The sequence below is a fragment of the Cupressus sempervirens genome, chromosome 11 (genome assembly GCF_028749045.1).
Source record: "Cupressus sempervirens isolate cs-2001-9-10 chromosome 11, ASM2874904v1, whole genome shotgun sequence".
In the NCBI taxonomy this organism is placed as follows: Eukaryota; Viridiplantae; Streptophyta; class Pinopsida; order Cupressales; family Cupressaceae; genus Cupressus; species Cupressus sempervirens.
The window spans coordinates 97,330,178-97,353,439 of record NC_143128.1 but is presented as its reverse complement, the minus strand read 5'-3'; the positions used below and the strand labels follow the sequence as shown (position 1 = coordinate 97,353,439).

Here is a 23,262-nt window from a genome sequence, read left to right as displayed (position 1 = left end):
TAGCAAATTATGTGTCTATATTGCTTTTCAAGTAGAGAAATCTCCTTTAATAACTCAAAAAATAGTATAAAAAATGTGTTTTTATGAATGCCATATCCATATTAGGGATCTTAAAATGGTTGTATCCATATCCAATACTGTACCCGCATTTGTATCCATCTGTGTGCGTGCAACTTTGCTTGTATTTTAAATATTGCATAAAGTTAATTCCAATAAAATAAAATATCTACATGCACTAGCTCAGGCATGCAATGCGTTTCTGAAGAATCATTTTGAGCAGTATATACTTGAGTCTTGCCTTTTTGTTCTCAGAACCAAAAGCCAAGAAAGAGCTCCATGGTGGCAAAGGTAAACATTTAAAACACCCTACTGAGATTGATATAAGGGTAAATAATCAGTCCCAGATATAACAATATATTGTTTTAAATTCTGGCTTAAGTGCTTTGCCCCAAAGCTTGATAGCCCATATGGCAATTACATAAAACGGAAAATTATCCAAGCTTGAAGATAAATAAATCGTTTCAGCCAAATTCTTCAAAAAACATGACAAATTAAGGCCCCGATAAATGGTTCATTGTGGCACAATATTTTCTAGTCCAGTGACAATGGGCGATAAAGAGCATTACCTCAATAATATTCGTTGTTCAGTTCCACTGGGAGCAACTAGCCTGGGAAATGTGCTTTAATGAAGTGAAGTATTTCACATGCATTCCATCCCAAAACAATATGGATCCCATTAATGCGGATGCCCTTTGCTGAGGGACCATTAGACTGAAAACTCTTGATTTATCACAGCATGAAAAAGCCACAGTATTTGCTTAAGTTTTTGCTAATAATCATAATGAACAAAACAATATTAATAGGAAGCCAATCCCAAAGAATAACATTACATAAAACAGTGTAAAGCTCGATGCACAAAATTATATTTTAGTGAGTGTTAAATGGTGAGAAAACCCTGACAAATAATAACTTGGAATATATGAAACTTGGAATATATGAAAGTAAAAAAGAATTAAGATAAGTAAAATCTTAATGGTTTGTGAGTGTTAGGGTTGGAGTTTTCTCTGGGCCCCTCTTTACTATTTGGCTGCGTGCTGGTTCTTTTGTGCAGCATTTGTCTCAGGTTGAGGGAACCTGCTGATAAAACCCTCATCGTCTTGTCCAGTTTCTTGTTGTGGGCTTTGGTGGAATATTTTATGTGACCATCTTGTTAAGGGATTTGGGTCCCTTCAATATCTGTTCTATGCAATTTCTAAAATTTTGTGAGTCTTTTAAGTGTAAGTATTGAAAAAATGAGAAATGGCAAAATTGGCCAAGTATGAGAGCAAGATAGCAATGGTCAAATGTTAAAATGAGGTAGTCAGTGGCATTGACGAAACATCGAGGCTCTATTCAAAAATTGCCTGATTAGATAGGAAAGTTGGTTCACCCTGCCAGATAGACTAATGGAATCCACCACCTTAAGTGGCAGCCTGCCAGGCAAGGGAGTGGAATCCACTTCCTTAAGTGGTGAACTTCCAAAAATCAAAACCAATGTATCCCTTAGTCTTGCAAAATTGTCTTAACTTAAAATGCCATAAGGAAAAATGAAGGTTGAAATGTTATTCAACTCTACGTGTGGTTTTGAATGACAAAAAACGAAGTGGAATCCACCACCTTAAATGGCAACTTGACAAATAAAGAAGTGGAATCCACACCCTAAGTGGTAACACTGACAAATAAATAAGTGGAATCCACCGTCTTAAAAGGAAATGAAATGAAATGAAATGACATTTATTGCACAATGAAACCAAAGAGATCGATTTGAGATGGAGATTATGAAATCAACAAGCAATTTAAAGTGGGGAGATTTTACAACCAATCATGTGCCCAAACCTCCAGTGTATGGGCTCTAAAACTCAGCATGTGGCCCCATTTCAAAGTTTGAACTTGCTTCCTTGCAGCCAAATATACCCCCTCAGGAACAATTAAGACAGCCTTATAGCAGTATTGAGTGGAACCAATGCTCTGAGCTGGGACCTAAGTTGAGCGATATACCCCCTCAAGCACAATTAAGACAGCCTTATAGCAGTAACAAGTGGAACCAATGCTCTGAGCTGGGACCTAAGTTGACTGTGTAGGCCCACAATGGGTAACATGTGGCCTTGATTTCAATGATGAGGCCCTACATCTGATACAGTGAACTTTTAATGACAGCATGTGGGCTCAAACTCCATGAAGAGGACACAAATCTGGGCATGAACTCAATGAATGCAGCCCTATATTCAAGCATTTGGACCATAAACCCAATGGTCGTGACCTAAACTCAAAGCATAAATCTGGCCCCCGATTCAAACAAACGAGTGCTAGTTTATAACGTGTGGACATTAATTTCAAATGAGATCAAACCTAAACCAGGCCCTAGAACTCAGCATGTGGCCTCATAATTCAATGTATGGTCCTAAGTCTCTGACGTGGGACTGAAAATTAAGAGGTTTGGCCCCAAATCTCAAATGCACAGCCTTAAACATCAAACATGTGGCCTACAATTTAATGACTTGAGCCTCAAATCTATGTGCCCTAAAATTTAATGAATAAACCTCAGAACTGGACTATGAGGTCTAAATTCAAATGTGTGGGCCTAGATTAAATAAAATGGCCTCAAACTTCAATACAAGGCCTCGAATTTAACTATGAGAGCTCAAAATTAATAACAAGTTGTATCAACCTATACATAAAAAGGTTGTCTGATCCAAATATGAGGACATTTTAAATTTCAAATAACGGAAGGGGTCAAATTTAGTGGGAGCTGGATAATAATTGCAAAGGCATCAGTTATAATTGTAACCGTTAAATTATAAATGGTTTGAATCAATTTTTGTAGCCAAAAGGAGAAAACATGATTTGAGGAGCAAGCAATATAAGCTTGGGTGCTTTTTCGAACACCCAAACTTGAAGAGTTCATTTCAAGAATTTGTTTTCAGGTCATCAAAGAACAAATTCGACCAACCAAGAGGCAAAGTGGAGAGATTTTTTCATCATTTTGGTGGAAGAAATAAGCATAGAGGCTGATGGAAAACAGTTTTCCTCAAATTTCATGCAAATTACTGTTAAAGAGACTAGTTGCAGCGATTACCAGTTACTGTCATGCTGATCTCAGACACTTCAAACCCATTTAAGACTACAAGAAAGCCCAGATCATAATAGAATTTAGACATTAGCACCCAGATCTGGACATCAGCCTGTAAGGTAGGTATTGACAATTAAGGGGGTTTTCATCTCTTAAGTGAGTCGAACTTGATAGGCTGTTAATTGAACTTAATAGTGAAATTTACATTTATGCATTGTCATTTAGTTCCTCATTTACATTAAGGGATAAAAGACTGAAACCAGATTTTAAGATGAAAGGAGACAGTTCATTTTTTCTTCCGCGAGTTAATGAAAGTTGTTCACAAGGTAGAAATATCATGGTTTTGAATTTCATTTCTCAGCAATAAATTTCCAATCTCTAGAGGAAATTTCAGATTTCATATCTGATCAAAGATGATTCATGTAGGTCAAAGAGGCCCAAAGGCAATATGGATTATGGCGAGATCATGGATGAAGACCGGCTTCCACTTCAAGGATTCAAGAAAAGCCAGATAGTTCGAGCTGTTCAAGAACATGGAAAGAGTGACAAGAATTTCAAGCAAAGTACAATGTGAAGACTTCATGCACCAACCAGCTACAAGCCTTTCAAACCTAAACAAGGGTGTTCCAAGACAAAGTGAAAAGTCAATTACAGGTTTGAAAGCATGTCTATAATAAAAAGTGCAAGATTAAGACATCTAACGAGAAATGAAAAAATTTAGGATAAGGCAATGAAAAATTTTCCAAAAGTAGAAGAAATTTATGAAGAGGAGACAACTTGGACATGCAAAATCAATTCAAGGTTTGATAATGTTGAGTACCAAGAGATATTTCCTCATCATCTAGGGGTATTTAACAAGTCTATGAGGTAAACATGCTGCAGTGGCGCCAGTGCACCTTCAACCAATCGAAACACACCAAGTGTGCTAATGGAGATGCTTCATCATATCATGTCTAGATTCATTAAATGTACCAAGAGATAAAAGAATAAAGGAAAGAATATTCTCAAGGACAACTTACTAAAATTGGCATCTTCTTATTGTTTCATTAAAAGAGTGGCTACTTCTACAAGTTTTCTTCTAAGCATGTTCTCATTGGCCCTTGAAAAGTAAATCAAAAAATTTAGGACAAGGCAATGAAAAAATTTCCAAAAGTAGAAGAAATTTATGAAGAGGAGACAACTTGGGCATGCAAAATCAATCCAAGGTTTGATAACATTGAGTACCAAGAGATATTTCCTCATCATCTAGGGGTATTTAACAAGTCTATGAGGTAAACATGCTGCAGTGGTGCCAGTGCACCTTCAACCAATCAAAACACACCAAGTGTGCTAATGGAGATGCTTCATCATATCATGTCTAGATTCATTAAATGTACCAAGAGATAAAAGAATAAAGGAAAGAATATTCTCAAGGATGACTTACTATAAATACAAGTGGCATTTTCTTATTGTTTCATTAAAGGAGTGGCTACTTCTACAAGTTTTATTCTAAGCATGTTCTCATTGGCCCTGGAAAAGTAATGCAATTTTTTCCTTGTCTTCAGTGGGCATTTAATAATTGCTAACGAAGGTTATGAAACCCTAATTAGAGCTATGTTAGATTTATCTTGGCCCTTGATTTGAAATCAATCTTGGCCTTTCATTGTTACTGAACTATATAAGGTCAAGGCTGATTTGAAATCAATCTTGGCCTTTCATTGTTATTGAACAATAAAAGGTCAAGGCCTCCTCATAGGTAACTTACAAGATTAGGAGATTAGACTAGACACTAGATTATCTAAGAGGGAGACTTGTTGAAATTGTTGCTATAATACTACCAAAATTATTCCTCCTCCACTATTGCTTTTCATGGTGAATGTCGAGAGATTTGGAGTATTACATGATTTCTACGTTTCCTCACTTCGAGTAGGATTTTATTTCATATTAAGTAGAAGTGGATGAATGGAATATATTGTTAAATGGTGATTAGTGGTGGAAATAGTGTCCATATCTTTTGGTGCACTTGTTGATTGTAACAGTGCATGGTTAGTCTGAGCCTAATTTGCAAGTGTTCAACTTCTATACGAAATGTTCATTTAGATTGTGCCTGTGTAGGCTATTTGAATGAATGTTGACAATGTGATAACCCCCACATCCTTAGAAGATAGCTCCCTCCTATTCCTAGTTGACACAACAAAACAAGGGTCGGTTAGAAGCTCACCCCATCATCAACATTGTCTTACATTTTTAGAGTTTGATTTGATTCCCTAAAACCTTATCCCTTGTAATTTATTGGTTGGAAGAAGTTAAAGTCAAGTTGATATTCATTGATTGAACTGTGTAAGTCCCTTTGTGATATGCAACATATCACATCATTATAACTGAGTGAAAGACTACAATAAGAAGGAAACTTGGGGTTGTGTCATTTGATCACGCAATCCATATACATTGTTTATCATATGAGCTTCCTTATTCAAGAGAGAGTTAGAGATTTGGTGTTTCATTTGGGATACTAAGTATTCAGTTTTGCATTTTGTAGCAACACAAAACTCACATCATCACTAGGATATGAAAGTGCATTGTGGCTGTTCTTTTTCCATCTTAGAAATTGGCAATGAGGTCAAATTGAGAGGTGAATAAGTAAGCATGAATTCTCATATATTGTTGTAATGTCCAATTCATTAAAAAATGTGTTAAGGAGCAAGTTTGCAAAACAACTTCCAGGTGAAAAACTACATACAGAATTTGAGTATTTGATGTACAACCCTGGAAGCCATTCCTTACTACATCTAACATCAGTAATATGCAAAGCATGCATGCACATCTGCCATCTATCAGCTCATTGTAATAAGGTGACTGCAAACAAAATTTCTTCAGGCAAGTATCAATTACACCCGTGCTTTATACGTTGATTCCAAATATACAGTAATAGAACAAAAAGATAATCTAGATAAATACCTTGCCACCAACAAATTGATGCAATTGCAAGTTGACATGATTTCTATTTGTTCATTCTCCTTGGGAAGTATGGAGAAGATACAGACAGATCATTCCTACCAGTGTATGAATATTCACCCAATACCTCATTGTAGGTGTGACAACGGACAACTTTCTGTCATCTTTGTATAACTTGATACATGCAAATAAGATGTGTGATTCCCATATTTATGACAGCCATGCAAGTTTGCTTATATTTGCATATGATAGGTGTTACCATGGACTCTAAAGAGAAAAAATGGCACACTAAATCCTTGGCTTTGTTTGACCAAGCTCACTCAAGGAGGCACTAATCATGCTTTATTAACATGAACTGAAAACATTGCCATTCTAAGCATTTTCCTTGTCACTGTTGTAATATAGACCTAGCACATGGATTTTAGCTATATTTACTATACATTAATCAATCCAGCCTATATGCATACCCATGTATAAGAACATCTGCATTGAAAGATGTGTACAAATTGTCAAATTCAGCTCCCAAACAGTAATCTAACCCAGACATAATATGTAGTCACCCGACACTCTTAGCAAAATTGTACAAGGCAATCAGGATGCATAATGAGTTCAATATTGCATTACTAAACATATACTGGCATGACCGACACAGAATAACCAAAGCACTACATAAGAATCAGTGTAAAATCCCACATAAAGAAGTTTCCATGCTTATAGCACAATATTATCATTCTACATGATAAGGCTCCAAATGAGGTTTCATTGCTGCAGATTGATTCACATGTAGATATTTGGAAAATAAAAACATGTTTCAATGAAAATAACAATTCCCATTTAATACTCTACCACATGGCAAGTACATTTGTAGCACACAAACAAGCACTGTGTTCTCAAATTTCCTGAATAAGTTCATAAGTAGCTTTCAAGATCATCTCAAGTCCCACCTTATTTTGTCACAAAATCCAGTCCATTTCCAATTTTCAATGTTAAGGTATCAAGTCAAGTTCCTACCTTAATTTGAACAGACTCAGAATGCAGTTTACTTGAACCATCTTTAAACAATATGCTATGAGATGGATCCCGAGCAATCAAATTACCTGCAAGACATAGAAGATCCAAATCTTTAATTTCCATAGGTTAGGTTAGCACATAAGATATATAAGAAATTTTCAAAATTACAAAAGAACTCCAGTTTATGAATACAAATTTAATTTTTGGGAAATAATCCACAACAAAGTAAGTGTTCTTGACAAAGATGACAGAATATTCTGTATGACAACTTTAAAATGACTTAGTGACAAGGTCAACTTTTATCATTCATGTACAGCTCATACATATATAAAATTACAGACATAATATAACTATATAGAGAGACAGACAATATTTGTTATATATCACTCAATTTATTTATTTTTAAGATTACAAATGTAAGCCTTAAAATGTCTCCCCTTTTTTGCCAGTTTATTCATAAGGTTAGTTGTACATATAAGGTTGCTGATTCCGAAAATGCTTCCATTATTATTAAAACATTCCTGTGTTTTGGTGCTTCTTTTTCATCTACTAAAGGGGCATTTCGCTCATCAATTTGTTCATTGCCATTCCTAATTTGCTTCACTTCAACCATTCTGTGATTTTCTCCTTAAATAACCTCCAAGCTAGTTGAGGGTGTTTCAGACTTTAAATCCAGGTAAATTTTAGAAATGCAGACATAGATATTTCATTTATGATAGTCTTCGTGATCCAAAAAATGGGTAATTTGTTCCATTTTGAAAGGTCCTGTAAAAGTTGTCACTAATAGTGCCAGTGGTCAAGCTACATGAAAATCAGTACCCTCGTCAAGTTGTAGGGGGGTTTGGAGTGATGCAAGATTGATTTACAACCTGATTGCAGGTGTCAAACTCTGAACAAGTTGCAGGTATCAGACCTGATAGGAAAACCAACTATAACAAGTTTTCTGTTTGCAACAGAAGGGTAAACATACAGTCCACCACAGCAAACACATCGGCAACAACCAATTCATCACTGTTAAAAACTTTCTGGTTTTGACAATGTGCGGAGTACAAAGAGTTTTTGATGAAGGGTGCCCCCTTACTAATGCAAACACACACTCAAGAGAGAAATAAACAGGAAATTGCAAGAACCGACCAATTTCAAGAACAAAAACCCTTCTTTTCCATTAATCTCAATGAAATGACATTACAATATTCAGAAAATAACATGCCATGGACAAATGGGAATTTTTCATTACAATAATCTACAAGCTAGAGCCACAATATGCACCAAAGGAACTACCACTGAACCCCCACTTGTCTTCTTTATATTCAGAAGTTGAACGGCCCTATAAAGTTCTCGAAATCGTAGTCCCCCAGTTTGAGGCCAACCATCCTTTTATATTTTTCCCCACATTTGAATATATCGAGAATATGCCCTCAAATGGGTTTAGGAACTCAAAGGAGTGTTTTAAAATATTTCATTTTTTCTTCCAAAGTAGTGCAACTTCCAAAAGGTCATATCTTGTGACCCATTGACCTGATTGTCTATTATAACCCCTTTTTGGAAACCTCTCGAAGCTCTCTACAGTCTAAGCTCGCAATGCGCCAGTAGATCAAAGTTTGACCCCTTTTTGGAGCCTTTGAAGCCTACACTATAGACCAACTTGATATCAGATCCCCGACTCATCCGACATACACCATTTGGCATGGAAGGAAAAGACAAACTACGTGGAGTATCACAGAGACATTTTTGATTTGGAGATTCCGTTGGAAGTTGAACAAGCCCCTGCAATCTAAGTAACGGTTTTGCCTATTTTAGTATGTGTAGAATCTTGGTAGTTGGTAATTTTTGGCACGATGTCACTGTTACTAATTTTAGTCTTTTCTTGATACCGGTCACTTTAAAGACCGTTACTCTATATTACGAACAGTTTTTGTTCTTGTATGTGTATATATGGGCATCGATGGTCAAAATGAGAAGTGAGGGTAACGGGAAAGAAATTAACTTTTGATGTAGCTATTTTTGGTGGTGGAAATGAAATGAATTTTGCATCATAAATTTAGCTGCAATTATCATTTAATAGGAGTTTATGCATGCAAAGCTGTGAATTTGTCATATTCTTCCTTGGCTATAGACTAAACTTTATATTATGACCATATTCTGTGATATCTGACCCTTTTGAAATGGTTGCATCACATCCATATCTCTACTCTAAGCTTTTATTCAAATCTATGTCATAGCTACGAAAAGATGTTAGTTGCCTTTATTGCTTTTTAGCTAAAGCGTACCCAAGAAATCCAAATTTTATCATAAGAGGGAGTTGTACCTCTAAAATTTAGAGGATTGTCCATTCAGCCAAAATCACTCCAAGTGTTAGTTCGTTTTGTCTTTCAACTTGGGCATTTTTGAGTCATTTTTTTCAACAAGGATTTTCAAGAGGTTCTAACTCATTTCATCACAAATCCTTTGATTTCAACTTCACCTCCTTGACTAGGCTCAGGTTCCGTGCACAACTGTAACAGGCTTGACCATCCAGCAAACCAAAGTTGCCCAAACTCATCACTTCGTCTACCAGGACCACCTAAGAGCACCTAAGACTACTACTCCTGCTAAAGCAAAATGAGGTGGTCCCCAGTTGGAATGGGGCAATGGTATGAAAACCTCACAACAGATTGTTCACACTTTTGAGATATTTGATTGCTGAAAATATTTAAATCATCATGCATATATTCTGCACTCTTTTCTCTTCTATAAACAATTTGCAAATCAGAAAAAAGGCAGAACAGGCTGCATAATGCAGATGTCCCTAAAAAATCCTAATCAATGCTTGATCATCCACAGAAAATGTATTCATTTTGAGACAACACTTTCTATCTTGGATTGTTTGCCACGGTATATAGACTATGGTCAATGCTTAAAGGATAACAATTTCTGTGCAACAAAAATCTCAAGTACCTGACTAATGCTAAATATAAAACTGTTCTCAAATATAATCGTCTCTAAACCCTAACAATTCTATTTTCTTAAGTTTTGGAAACGTAACTAATGCCTGAATATTGGAAAATGTAATGGAAGTCTGCAAACCTGATTTGTTATCCAATCATTAGAATTTCCATATAAAATAAAGATCTACAATAAGTACTTATCAACAAATAATTGTTCTCCTAACTGTAATTAGTGTCTGCTGATAGTGGTTTCTGGAAAAAAATTGTCTCCTCACTCTAATTACTAATCTAACGTTGAGGGCCATAGAAGCAGAAATCTGCAAAAAAAAAAACGATTATACTCAATTAATCCTGAATCCTACAGCCAGTCAATTGTTTCCATCAAAAAATCCCAAATCATGAAAAATTTGTTGACCAGTTGTTGACCCAATTTCAATCACCTTTTGCATTTAAAGCACATTAAAATTGTATTAAAATCCATAACAGATGGCAAAAAAAGGGTTAAAAATCAATGCAAAGACCTATGAAGCCCTACAAAAACTCACAAAATTAACGAATCACTGAGAAATAGGGTTGATTAAGGAAGGAAGTCAAGTCAATGAAAAATTGGCATGGAAAAAAATTGTTATTTTGCCCCTTCAGTGTTCTTTCCAGCCTTTAAAAAACCCTCAACAAAGGAGCGAGAGGAGCAATGGTGGTTTGTTAACAGAATCTGAAAGGGTCTCAATCATCCTAAATTGTGGGGGGCACGTGACATAGTGTCAAAGCAGCTTATGAGAGTTTTCTAAATTGTGGTTTCAATACCTGAGGTCTCTACATGCCTCACTTCGTGGATTCTAATGAGATCAGATATATAATTAATACTGTACACTAATTGTAACCCCCAAGAGTAGCAGAGTTGGCTTGGGCCTTGGATTTGCTCCCAAGTGGTCTCGAGATTGGTTTCAACACCTTGACTCACCCAATGCATTAATATTATACACTAATCTTAGCCCACACAAGTAGTGGAGTTGGTGTGGGCCTTGGGTTTGCTCCCCAATGGTCTCAAGTTTGACTCCAAAGCCTCGATTCACCCAATGCACCTGGCTTGCATGTGGCTTGGTACATGCCAAGTCAACTTCCCACCCCAACTTGCCCCTTCACAACCCCAACTTGGCAACAAGTAAGTCCAAGGTAAGGTGAATTGGGCACTTGGTTGGGGTCATATGAGTACCTTCAATGCGAAAATAAAATACTGTACACTAATTTTAAAATAATAAGTATTATGCAATATTATAAATAGCCCTTTAATAGGGAAGCAGAAGACCCCTACAGTTTATGATTAATAGTATAGAGTAGCTTTAAATTTTAATTATTATTGACTACTAATATATACTAATCATAGATTCAGAAAATGACAAACAATCATGACTATACAAGACTAATCAAGAGTAAGCATGTACAACAATTTATTCCCAAAAAAACAAGGATTTTTTTGTCAACAAATTGTGAGGTTTTCACACCATCACCCCACTGCAAATGGGGACCCCCTCTTTTTGCTTGTAGTTGTTAATCGTTAAGAGTTTTGGCAATGGAGTTGGCAGTTCAGAGCATAAAATGATTGAGAGGTGACTGAGAAATCAAGTTGTCAAATGGTGATTTAAAGTGGGAATGTTGCAATTGAAGTCCTCCATAGTCAACTTGTGGTGGGTTGCACCTAAATTCCCAAGTGTTTTAATATTTTGGCTAGTCAAATAGTTAAAAATACATTATAGAGGAATATTTTATGCATAGGGGCCTTAAAATCCTTATAAAATTTAAATTTCCCATACTTAAAATTGTCAAAATCCCAAGGAAAGTCAATTTTCTTTATAAAAATACATAAAATCCGAACATACTATAAATTTCCCCACTTAAATTGATCAACATTCAGACATACTATGTATTTCCCCACTCAATTTGATCAAAATCCAAACATGCCATGAAATTCCCCACTTAATTTAGTCAAAATCCAGACATAACATGAAATTTACCACTTAAATTGATCAAAATCTGGACATAGCATGAAGTTCCCCACTTTAGATGTCATTTTCTGAAAAAATTGTAAGTGTCGAGATTTTGTCAAAATATTGATCAATTTCTCCCACCTAGAAACTAAGGATAATAAGTGTGAATAAAGAGTCTAGATGCAAGGCAAATTTCTCCTTGGGTTTTATACTTCACCACATTATGGCTCCCAATGTAGGGATTATCCCTTCAAATGTCTAGATTTTTCGAGAGACAAATGGACTATCCCCTTTAAAATAACTGAGGATATTGAAAAATTTCTAAGCATGGGAACTAGCTTATCCCTACATGATCAGAATTCCCCACTTGTGAAAAAGAAAGGCATGAACTTCTAAGAAAGAAATGTAAGGATTTATCATTACATATATCAATTCCCCTACATGGACAGTGAGAAAGAGAATGTGGATTAGTGCTATGGAAGTGTGGATTCTTCCTTTGGAGTGGTGAAAAAGAGACTTGGTATATTTTTGCATGTCCATAAATGGATTGATTTTCCCTTGGTGTTGTTTATTTTAGTAAATTAATTTAGAAAGGGTAATATAATAAAGTTTTACAAGCTTCTAGAAGACAAGAAGGTTTATCCCAAATTGCTAGTTCCAGTGAAAGGCCAACTAAGAATCACTTTAAGAGAAGCTACAACCACTAGAGAAAATAAAGAAAATAAGCAAGAGGCTGTGTATGATAGAGGAAAAGTCTAAGGAGCTGGAGATCAAGCAATAGGGAGCATCAACCATCATTGGCCAATCTGATCTGAGTAATTGCTGGATAATAGCAGACCAAAAGGTTAAGACTAGTTGGCTGCCAATATCATGTCCTCAGATTTAAGTCTAAGAATTTTCATATGAGAGATGATTTTGGCCAAAAACATTATTGGAATTTTTTCTCATAAGGTATTTTCAGACCAAGTCTGAATTTTTGCCTACATAATGCGATTTTTACAAAACAAAAACTAGAAATCAAAGGCAAACAAATTCATCAAAGGACCATTGCAGGTTGGTTTTGGGATTAATCTACCGATTTGAAAATCAATTTGGAGGTGGTAAGCTGCTGCCAGGTATGTGTTTTCTGACGAAGGTGTGAAACCTTATCTATATTAAGTGATTGTTTTTTGAAATATCAATGTAAATTTCACAAATTCCAAGGTTCAAGATTTGATCATGGATCAATACCAGGGATAAAATTCATGTTTCTGACTGATTTCAGGTGCTAGAGAAGGGCTGAAATGTGAGTTTTCAACTCTGCAGACTATGTCTAAAGAGTTCATTGCAAAAAAAAAAAAAAAAAACAATCCCTTATTGTTCATGATCGTTAATGCTATGGGAGACCTTTGGGGGACTATTTTCAATCAATTCTGAAGCCACTGGAGGGCATGAAATCTAGTGTGTGCAGAAACAAGTCTGAAAATGTCTGAAATAGAGGTGATTTTGGGAAATTTCTCATAATTCACTAACTTACCCGACCTTCAAAGTAGTTTTTGCTGAGTAATTGAGAAGTCATTGTGTGCACAAATCACCGAGTTTGAGGACTGAACTCATCGAGAGAAACATAGTTGCAGCTTTGTCCTCAGAAAATCTGAGTAGCCTTCACAATAAAGCTTGATTTTGAGCATGTATTAGTTAAAAATTTTAACTCTTAATTCAAAGCAAATCCTTGGATCATGATGTGTGATGACATAATGAGTTGGGATTGATTTCTAGCTTGTTTTCAGACATATCCACAAACTTTCCTCAGAAAAATTCAATAAGGGTCTGCTTTTATCATTATTAATGGCTAAGTGTCAATTGCTACGTTGTCCTAAGTTTCTAATTCAAATGCATACTCTATTTATAGTCTTCGATGGATAGATTTACTAGATCATTGCATGGAATTTATGGATTAATATAAGGACTTAAAAGTTTGAGAATTATTATTTTGTTGAAGTCCCTTAAGACCATACTAACTTTGAGCTTTGTACATGGAATCACATTCAGATCAAAAGCAGGGATAGTCGCAAGGAAGTGAATAGAGAAAGGTGGAAGACAAGTTCAAGCTCAATGCCAAGGATAGCGATGAAGGACTCACCTCAAACAGTCATGATCAAAGGAACACAACACTTCAAGAAGGCGCACTTCAAAGCAGGGACAGAAGAAAGAAATTTCAAGAATCGCGCTAAACGAATTATCTCAAGATCAAGCCTTCATTAAGCAAGGACATGGGACAGATCTGGATTTAAAGGAGACTATGGACATGTTCAAGGATACAATTCATGGGCATTCATGTGTCCTTATGCAAGTCAATTTTCACTTTCCTAAATGTTTGATGAATAAGGACTATCTTACAAGGAGATCAACTTGTCCCTATTCACATCAATTTTCCATAAGAATCAAACAAGTGCACCAAGGAATGTTCGAGGCTAATTCTAACACCAAAGTTAGCATAGGAACATGGGCAAGGACATAAGGACCAGTCTGAGTTCGAGAGCAAGAAAGATTTCAAAAACGAGATTCCTACCAAGAGAGTGATACCATGCTGATCAAGTCATTCAAGGAAATGGATTGAGGAAGATGTAAATGTACTCAAGGGATTACCCCAAGGATCAAGTCCAAAGATGAAGAATACAGAGAAGAATTCCAAACAATGAAGGTAGAAACATGAAGGGTTTCAAGTATTATGAAGTCAAGACATTCAAAAGAAAGAAATACAAGACTGGTTAAGAGTTCCTAAAGATAAGGAAGTGGAATTAAGACAAAGATGAGTTGTATGATGACTAGGTGGCTTCCTTGCTTCCTATTGGATCTCGAGCCATTGAAGTTTTTAATTAGTTTATTTTGTGGTGCTCCATTTCTATTGGCTATTTTTGGTTTGCCATAATTAGGGTTTGTAATGGATTAATCAAGGCCACTGATTTCAAATCAATCTTGGCCATTCATTATAATTGGGGCTCCTATATCGTTGCCCTAGTATCTGTCAAACCTAAATTTTAAAATTTTGCATCAAGTAAATTTTATTCTTTGCTCCCATGGTTTTCCAATGTCAAATGTCTCAAAAATCCATCTTTTTTGGTTTGTAGTCAGATATAAAACCTTGAGTTTTCATCTTCAAAATGCTTAATGTTTTATCAGAAATTCATTGGTTTTATGGTTTGAAAGCCTCTACTTGTTTCTCAGCTTCGTACTGCATTTTCAAACTTTGGAAAAATCCTGTCTGGATCAAAAGATATCATAGGATAAGTGCAGCCATCTTTTTCCTGTTTTTCCTTTTGATTCATTAAACAAAAAATGTTTAGAGAGGTTAATAAATCGTGCCCAAATATGTATTTTCAGTTGATTCATTGACCTCATTTAAATTTTGACAAAAAATATAAATAATGAGAGTAAAATGTTTTCATGACATATGTCAAAAGTAATTATTGCTTAACCTCTCAGTTAAGCAATTCATTAAGAAAATGTGTTTTTGAGGGATTCATTAACCTTTACATTATAACTACTTTTTTTTATAGAAATGGTAAAGGAGCTTTTTAAATAAGGAAATATGCAGACATTTTATGGACTGTAAAGAAATCTTGAGCTGGAGAATTTGTAAGCATGTGACTCGTTGACAGAATGCTCATTCAAAGCTTCATTCATATGCAAAAGTATAAGTTTCTAGTAAAGGTTGACAAACATGTAAAATGTGCAGTTTTTTTATCTCAATTAATCAATAAGATGTGTCACTGTCAAAGGTTGTGTTGCAGTTGTAAATAATGCATGTATGCACAGAGTGTATTCACATATGGAAGCATATTAAATGTTTAACAGAATTCCAAAGTCAATATCATGAGTTCCACCACAACTTACCAGTCAAAGGAGGAGTTTGTATTAACATGTTAACTCTTTTACAGAATGAAATTTGGCATACCTTCTCGCGCTATATCGAAAACCATTGATAGATTGCTCTCATGCTAAGGCCAAGGTAAAGATGGTCATTGTGACAGTAGAAATCTAAAAAGCAGGTGACAGACACAAAAGCAGCTAAGCAGGTGTTTAACTATGAATTGTCAATGGCGCCAAAATCTATCCACAATAAGGCTTCAACTGTAATAACCCCAATAGGTTATAATTTCTTCAAACACCAAAAATCTCTATACTTCAGTTGTTTGACATTTCGTCAAACACTTTGCAAGCAAGCTCTGATACCACTGTAGTAACCCTCCTCAAATCTGCCCTCAAAAATGCTGATGAAAGCTCAAAGAATTTCATCAAACAATTCACATGCAAGGGACGTATGACTGATATAGTATTTCAGTTGGCTTTAAATTACTTTTTTTTCAATTTGCATCAATGAGATTCTTATGCTAGAAGACTCCAAATGGACTACACAATGGCCTAACATGAGTGTGCTACTAATTTTGACAATATTCAGTGCATATATATGATCTAAGCATAAGAAATGAACACCTACAGCCAACTGGCATTTTTACAAACAGTTGGTATGCAAACTAACTAGCTGATAAATAATGATATTGAATTGCTTAAATAACACCAGCAACTATTATCTTCTTAATTGCAATGAAAAAATACAATGCTCATGAAATATGGCCAAGATTTTGGCATTTACATGGATTACAAAATGATAATGCTGGTATAATGCACACTTACAGCTAAAACTTATAACACCCTAAAAAGCAATACTAACAAAAGAACCTGGTTATAGATGGCTTTAATAATTTCCTTCAATGTTGCCCCTTCTGCTTTGCTTTTTTCGAACTGCTTTCTCGGCCTGCTTTTTCGGTTCTGCTTTTTCGGACTGCTTTTTCAACCTACTTTTTCGGTTCCGCTTTTTCGGACTGCTTTTTCGTACCCGCTTTTTCAGCCTGCTTTTTCGGTTCCGCTTTTTCGGATTGCTACTATGTTGAATCTCAAGACCATATTTTTCAATGGCGTCAAGATTTCCAGCTTGAAGGGATTTCGTCCTTCAAACTATTGAGACATAACCTCCAGAAAATTACCCAATTTCTTTGATATTTCCAAGCATGCTTAAAAAAAGCTCTTCCATTTATTTTATAGTGTTCTCACAAGAGCTTCATCCTTCGTTTTCTCAATGTGGGATAAAACATAACTCCCTTTATGTAACTTATGTCTCCAATGTGTTATAAAATAAAGGGGACTCTTTTAATTTAAATATTTCCCACAAACTATAGTTTATGCATTAATAAAGTTAAATATTTAAATTTAACTTTATAAAATAGCTTTATCAATGCAAAACAAATCTTATCAATGATAAACAAGTCTTCTTGCCGATTTTGAACAATTACCATCGACATACCGCTGCCACTGGATGTCCACTCATGCCCAAGATGACTTACTATAAATAGTAAGTATGCCCAAAGTTGCCTCAAAACCCCTCAGAAAGACTTGCAACTGAAACTATCTAGGCCAAATGGCCTCTAAGCCCCTTTAATGTCCTGGTTAGCCTACGGGACTGTGGGGAAATAGGCTAACGACAACATCATGCTATGAATGCTAAAAAAGGGACATTACAGTCCGCCCTTCCCAAAATTGCTTGTCCCCAAGCAATGGCCGAACAACAACCCAATCAATCCACCTGGATCCCAAATGTAGTCATGAACTATGCTGCTGTCAGTCAACATAGGCTCCTGCAACAACCTCTGAAAATTAACCAAGAGGAATCCATAATCAAATTGGCGAATACAACTCACCCAAACTCCAAAGTCAAGAACCCATGAGAAACAAGCTCTTGAAATATCAGAACCCAAGTAGAGTAGATAACCCAAACTACCAACATAGTAAATACCATCAACACATCCCACTAGCCTATGTGGAATGTACAATACAATTTTGCAACAACGATGAATACTCCCGCATGAAACTGCACCAAATACAAAGAATCCACACACTGCACACCTACTGCAATTAACACAACTCTGCAGATCACCGGCCACTGTCTCATAACCATAACACCCATGCACTGCTGATGGTGAATAGTCATTACACGGTAGATAGCAAAAATGAGAGCCCAGTCCAAACCTGTCTGCCATCAACTCCTCAACACATGGATCAAAAGCAAACCGATGAACATATCCTTTAGTATAATGCCGGTAAAAAGAACCAATCTCAGTCAAAGACTCATCCTACAGACGTGATATGACCAACTGTAACTGATCATCAGCTAAGTCAGAGGATGATATAGGCAAGAGTGCAGAATCAACAACATCACTAGTCTCTGTGCCCTCCAAGTCAAACATATCACAATGCTCAGCTGCAGCGCCCAACTCAGTTGAACCTGCCTCCAGTGGAAATGGACCAAATATGCCAATAGTAGTGTCATGGACAGATATATCCTCATCTCCATTACCTCTATCAACCTCGACCATGGACATCCGCGAATCACCAGACACCACGGTCTATGATTGTACAGAATCTGGTAAAGACTGAAGTCACTCTAACTCCATGGTCACCATAGCCAAATGAAACTGTGACTCCTCGAAAGCCAACTGTGTACTCTCAAGAATCTCAGAAGTCACCTCGAGCTGCTGAGTAAGCTCACTCACCTCATCTTCCTTGGCCAATAATGCATCGTATGTTGTACTCCCCCACTCCATAAGATAATCTCTGTCTTCTACCAATTGCATATAATTTTGTCTCAAAATCCGGATAGCCTCCCATAAAGAGTGGATGTCTGTCAAGGAAAGATAATTTCCTCCCTGCTCATCACTAGTAGGAGAACCCCATCCATAAACTGCTAACAACTGACGAGCAGCATTGAAATGCTCGCAAGCGATAGAAATGTCTCGCTCGCCAACTCTCAGCTGACTGGACACATGATTGTGCCGACTAGTCGAACTCCTATACTCTATCCCTGGTACACTGTCCAAAGGAGTAACCTTGGAATAGCTATCATCTGTAATACTCAGATCCTGGGACTCTTCTGTAAACTCTGTCATATCTGAGAGATCATCAACCCATTCCAACAAGAATGGTCGACTGGATATATGAACAATGCCCAACACAGGTGTGTAAAAACTAATTCCAGCATCAAACAAGTTGCTGGCATGGATGAGAACTACACCTGGCAAACTACTAATCAAGTCCATGATGGTGCAATAGATACTACTACCAAGGAATGATAGATATCTCTGGTCAAAACGATCCCAAGTACTAAGATAAGGATCCCAACATCTAATCCATGAACGGAAACCAGCTGGCAATTCAAGTAAACTTCTCACCTGAGTAATGTGAACAATACCAACTGACTTCACGCACCTGTCTACAATCTTTGAATCCGGAGTGTGAATGCTAGACATACTCATATCATCATCATGTGACTCGACTGTAAAAGAAAACTGAGTCCCTGCTATACGCGCTAACTTCGTAACTGAACTCACCTCAAGACAAAGCTCGTCCACGTGTCTCACAAAATCCTGGAGAGACAACCGAGTACACACCAAGGAATTTCGAGTATCCTCCAGCTCATGAAAAAGCCAGTCAACCTCCTCCTCCTTCTTCATTGCATCTTCCTTGATCTGTTGTAAGTCGTCACAAGAAGAACCTGTTGTGACTCCTTTCTGTCTCTCCTCTATCTCATGTGAAGAAGCATCCAACTGTGCTTGATACTCATTTTCTGCAAAGTCTTGAATGCTCACTTTCTGATCAACTGTACTATCCTCAAACATGATAGTATCCTCAACTGTTGTAACTTCATCTAGCCCAACTGTACTGGAATCACTATCTGTGTCAATCGCACAATCCAGTGTGCCTGTGATATCACCTTCTGGCTCAACCTGCACAATGTCTGTAACCCCTTCTACCTGTGAAGATGATGCAAATAAACCATTACCTGAAGATGTGCTAATGTCTCCTTGTATTGAATCAGCATGTCTGTTAAACTCCTCATACAAATTTATGCCTGTCATAGGGAAGGTACGATCCTTAGGCCTATCAAAACATTCAATCAGTCTTTCCTTAAACTCCACATAGGAGGTAATGTGTGCATGACCCATAGTGACCATACCATGATGCCACCACTTGTGTGCTAACCCATCCAAGTGAATTGCTGCATACTTAATAGCTTCTTCCTCAGGCATAGGGTTCATTTGAAAGTATGTGTCAAGCCTTTGAACCCAAGCTCTTGCTGTAGACTTCCCCGAGCCATCATAATATGGTAACTGAAGTTTCCCTACTTTCTTCCGTAGCTCATAGCTCTGCTTCCTGTCATGTCCACGTGGCATATGCTTCATCCGCACATCTATATACTCCCTAAAGGTAATTGCAGCAATAAAATCTGGACCTCCATCTTACCAATCTCTCCTCAACTGGTCCTGTATATCAGTGATCTGGGGCTCTAGTACGGGCTGCTCTGGAGCTCTAGGGGGAAATGTGGGAATAAGGGGCCTCGAACTCACTGTCCTAGTTTGCTGGGGTGCATGACCGAAATTGTTCCCAACTTGTTCACCTCCATTATGTGTCCCATCCTGATTATTACCACTCTGGTTATTACCATTCTGATTATTTCCTCCGCCCACATTTGCTTTCAACCCCATTTGACGAGCCATCCTCTGCATCATAAGCTCCAATCTTTGACTCTGTTCCTGTGCTCTCTGCTCTGTTGATCGTTGTCCCTGTGCTAAGGTGTCTAATAACTGTAAGAATCTTTCCATTCCCTGATCTGGACCAGCATTCATTTTGTCAAACATTTTTCTCTTTATCTGGCTATTCCAAATTCCCTATAAGACCTCCACAGGATGGCAGGACTTATAGCTCTAATACCACTGTAATAACCCCAACAAGTTATAACTCCTTCAAACACCAAAAATCTTTATACTTCAGTTGTTTGACATTTCGTCAAACACTTTGCAAGCAAGCTCTGATACCACTATAATATAACCAATAGGTTATAAGTTCTTCAAACACCAAAAAAATTTATACTTTAGTTGTTTGACCTTTCGTCAAACACTTTGCAAGCAAGCTCTGATACCACTGTAATAACCCCAATAGGTTATAATTTCTTCAAACACCAAAAATCTCTATACTTCAATTGTTTGACATTTTGTCAAACACTTTGCAAGCAAGCTCTGATACCACTGTAATAACCCCAATAGGTTATAATTTCTTCAAACACCAAAAATCTCTATACTTCAGTTGTTTGACATTTCGTCAAACACTTTGCAAGCAAGCTCTGATACCACTATAGTAACCCTCCTCAAATCTGCCCTCAAAAATGCTGATGAAAGCTCAAGGAATTTCATCAAACAATTCACATGCAAGGGATGTATGACTGATATAGTATTTCAGCTGGCTTTAAATTACTTTTTTTTCAATTTGCATCAATGAGATTCTTATAACTTCACAAATGACACTCATATATTGTTGACAAAATGTTCCAACAGATAATGGTTATGGAACAGATAAAAAATTGTTTTGCTGATACGTGTTGAATTGAAAAAATTAGCAAATGGAAGTTGATGTGGTGTCTTGAAACTGAAGACACATAGATATGATGTTGTCAAAGATATGAAATCAAGAGTTGAGAATTGGTCAAAAGTGAGATAATCTCAGGAAATGCAATAATTGTAAAATTCGAGGAGAAATAATTTGGAAAATAGTAACGCAGCTAGAGAATATATTTATTTAAAGCCAGTTGAGGAGCAATAAGGTACAACAAAGTAAAAATATTTATGCACCTATTCTCAAGAGATTGGTGACACAATTTTGGGTAGCATTGGTATGAAGGTTTTTGATTATCAATGGAAGCCCAGGAAATAACCACAGTGGCTACACAAGTCCTTGATAGGGTCTTGCTTGAGCAGGTGATTTTCCAATATCTGAACGATGCCCAGAATTGGTGTTAGAGTGGGTGAGATCTCGCAAATGAGCCTGATATCAGAGAAGTGATTACAACTAGTGGCAAGGTGGTAGCCAGGCTTGACCAGATGCCCATTGCAATTGTTTTCCGGCTGCCTCTAAGAGAACAACTTTCAGACATTGATAAGGATTTTGCAAAAGAATACTCCGTCCATAACAATCAATATCATAGCTAGATCTTGGCTTTCTCAGCCAAGGAAAGGGAACTCATAGCTATCCAAGTCAATTCACCGGTCATTATTAAAGGACGATGTTGCAAATATGGTGATTTTCCTAAGCAAATTGGTGGGAAACAGGGATTCTTGTGAATTTGAAGACAGGATGTTCCTGTTTATTAATATGATATGCAAAAGGCCCTCAATTCATCAACTGGGGAGAAATCATCAGTGACTGCTTGCATAATCAATTATTCGAGCTCCAAACTAATAATTGTTTTTATATGACCTCTTATCTTTTCTCTGTCGTTGCAGGAACGAAGAATTGGTTGGGACTTAACAAGCATAGTAATCATGATGATTCAATATTGATCTATAATTATCACTCACAGCTGAATATGAAAAGAGTTTACATCATTTCGTGAAGGTAAATATTGCTTATAGTATGCTTACAATTAGAGAACTTCATGGGAACATTGGGCTCAGAATATCAACCGAGTCAGCAGTTGTTATTCACAGATATGTCAGTTACTTTATACAGTTTCCAAAGTTCATTTACTTTCGGTTGGCAGGTTATGATGGTTATCCTCTCATGCTATCAAGGTTTGTTTATGACAAATTGACACTGATTGAAATTTACAGGCAAGTCAGTTAGATTAACAAACTTTGCATGAATAAACGGATGGATGGCATTCCTTTTCCAATAGGCATTGGTCACTACAGTTGTGAAACAATTTTCGATGCCAGAAACATTGAAAGATCAATTGCCAAGATTAACTTGTACGCATATACTATAAGGTTTTCTTTTGATAGTAAAGTGTATGCAGTGAATGAGTTAAAACTCAGCTCCAGTTTTAACCATTTCCCTGGCCTCGAAGACTTCTAGGAAGATTGTAAAAATGATTTTGACGTTAGCAGAAGTGACTGGATGAGACTCACAGTGAAACAGGTCATTGACTTCAAACTGGATATTGACATAAGTTCATAACCAACATTGAGAATGATGAGCTTTCCTTGATAGATCCTTTCTATTACAAGAAGATACAGCTGCTTGAACTACAACCATTAGATTGGTCTGTTCCTGAATCGAAAAATATAAAAGAGAGGATAGCTTATACGATAAAAAGAACTGAAGAATGTGTGAGAAAAAAAAGGCTCAAAATACAGCTACGCAACCTCCAAGTAAAGAAAGTAATTCCACGAGGAAAAATAGCGACCAAGGTCATCCTTCTCATACTGCA

At 36.7% G+C, this 23,262-nt stretch overlaps 1 protein-coding gene across 1 annotated transcript in view; it reads right to left on the bottom strand.

The window, feature by feature from the left end:
• Positions 1-6,852: 6,852 nt before the first annotated feature.
• The window catches only part of LOC149528395 (NADH-ubiquinone oxidoreductase B18 subunit), a 42,455-nt gene continuing 26,045 nt past the window's right edge, over positions 6,853-23,262 (bottom strand). Inside the window, exon 2 of the mRNA XM_089809827.1 lies at positions 6,853-7,140. The gene's annotated coding sequence lies outside the window, so the exon portion shown is untranslated. The remainder of the gene's footprint in view (positions 7,141-23,262) is intronic.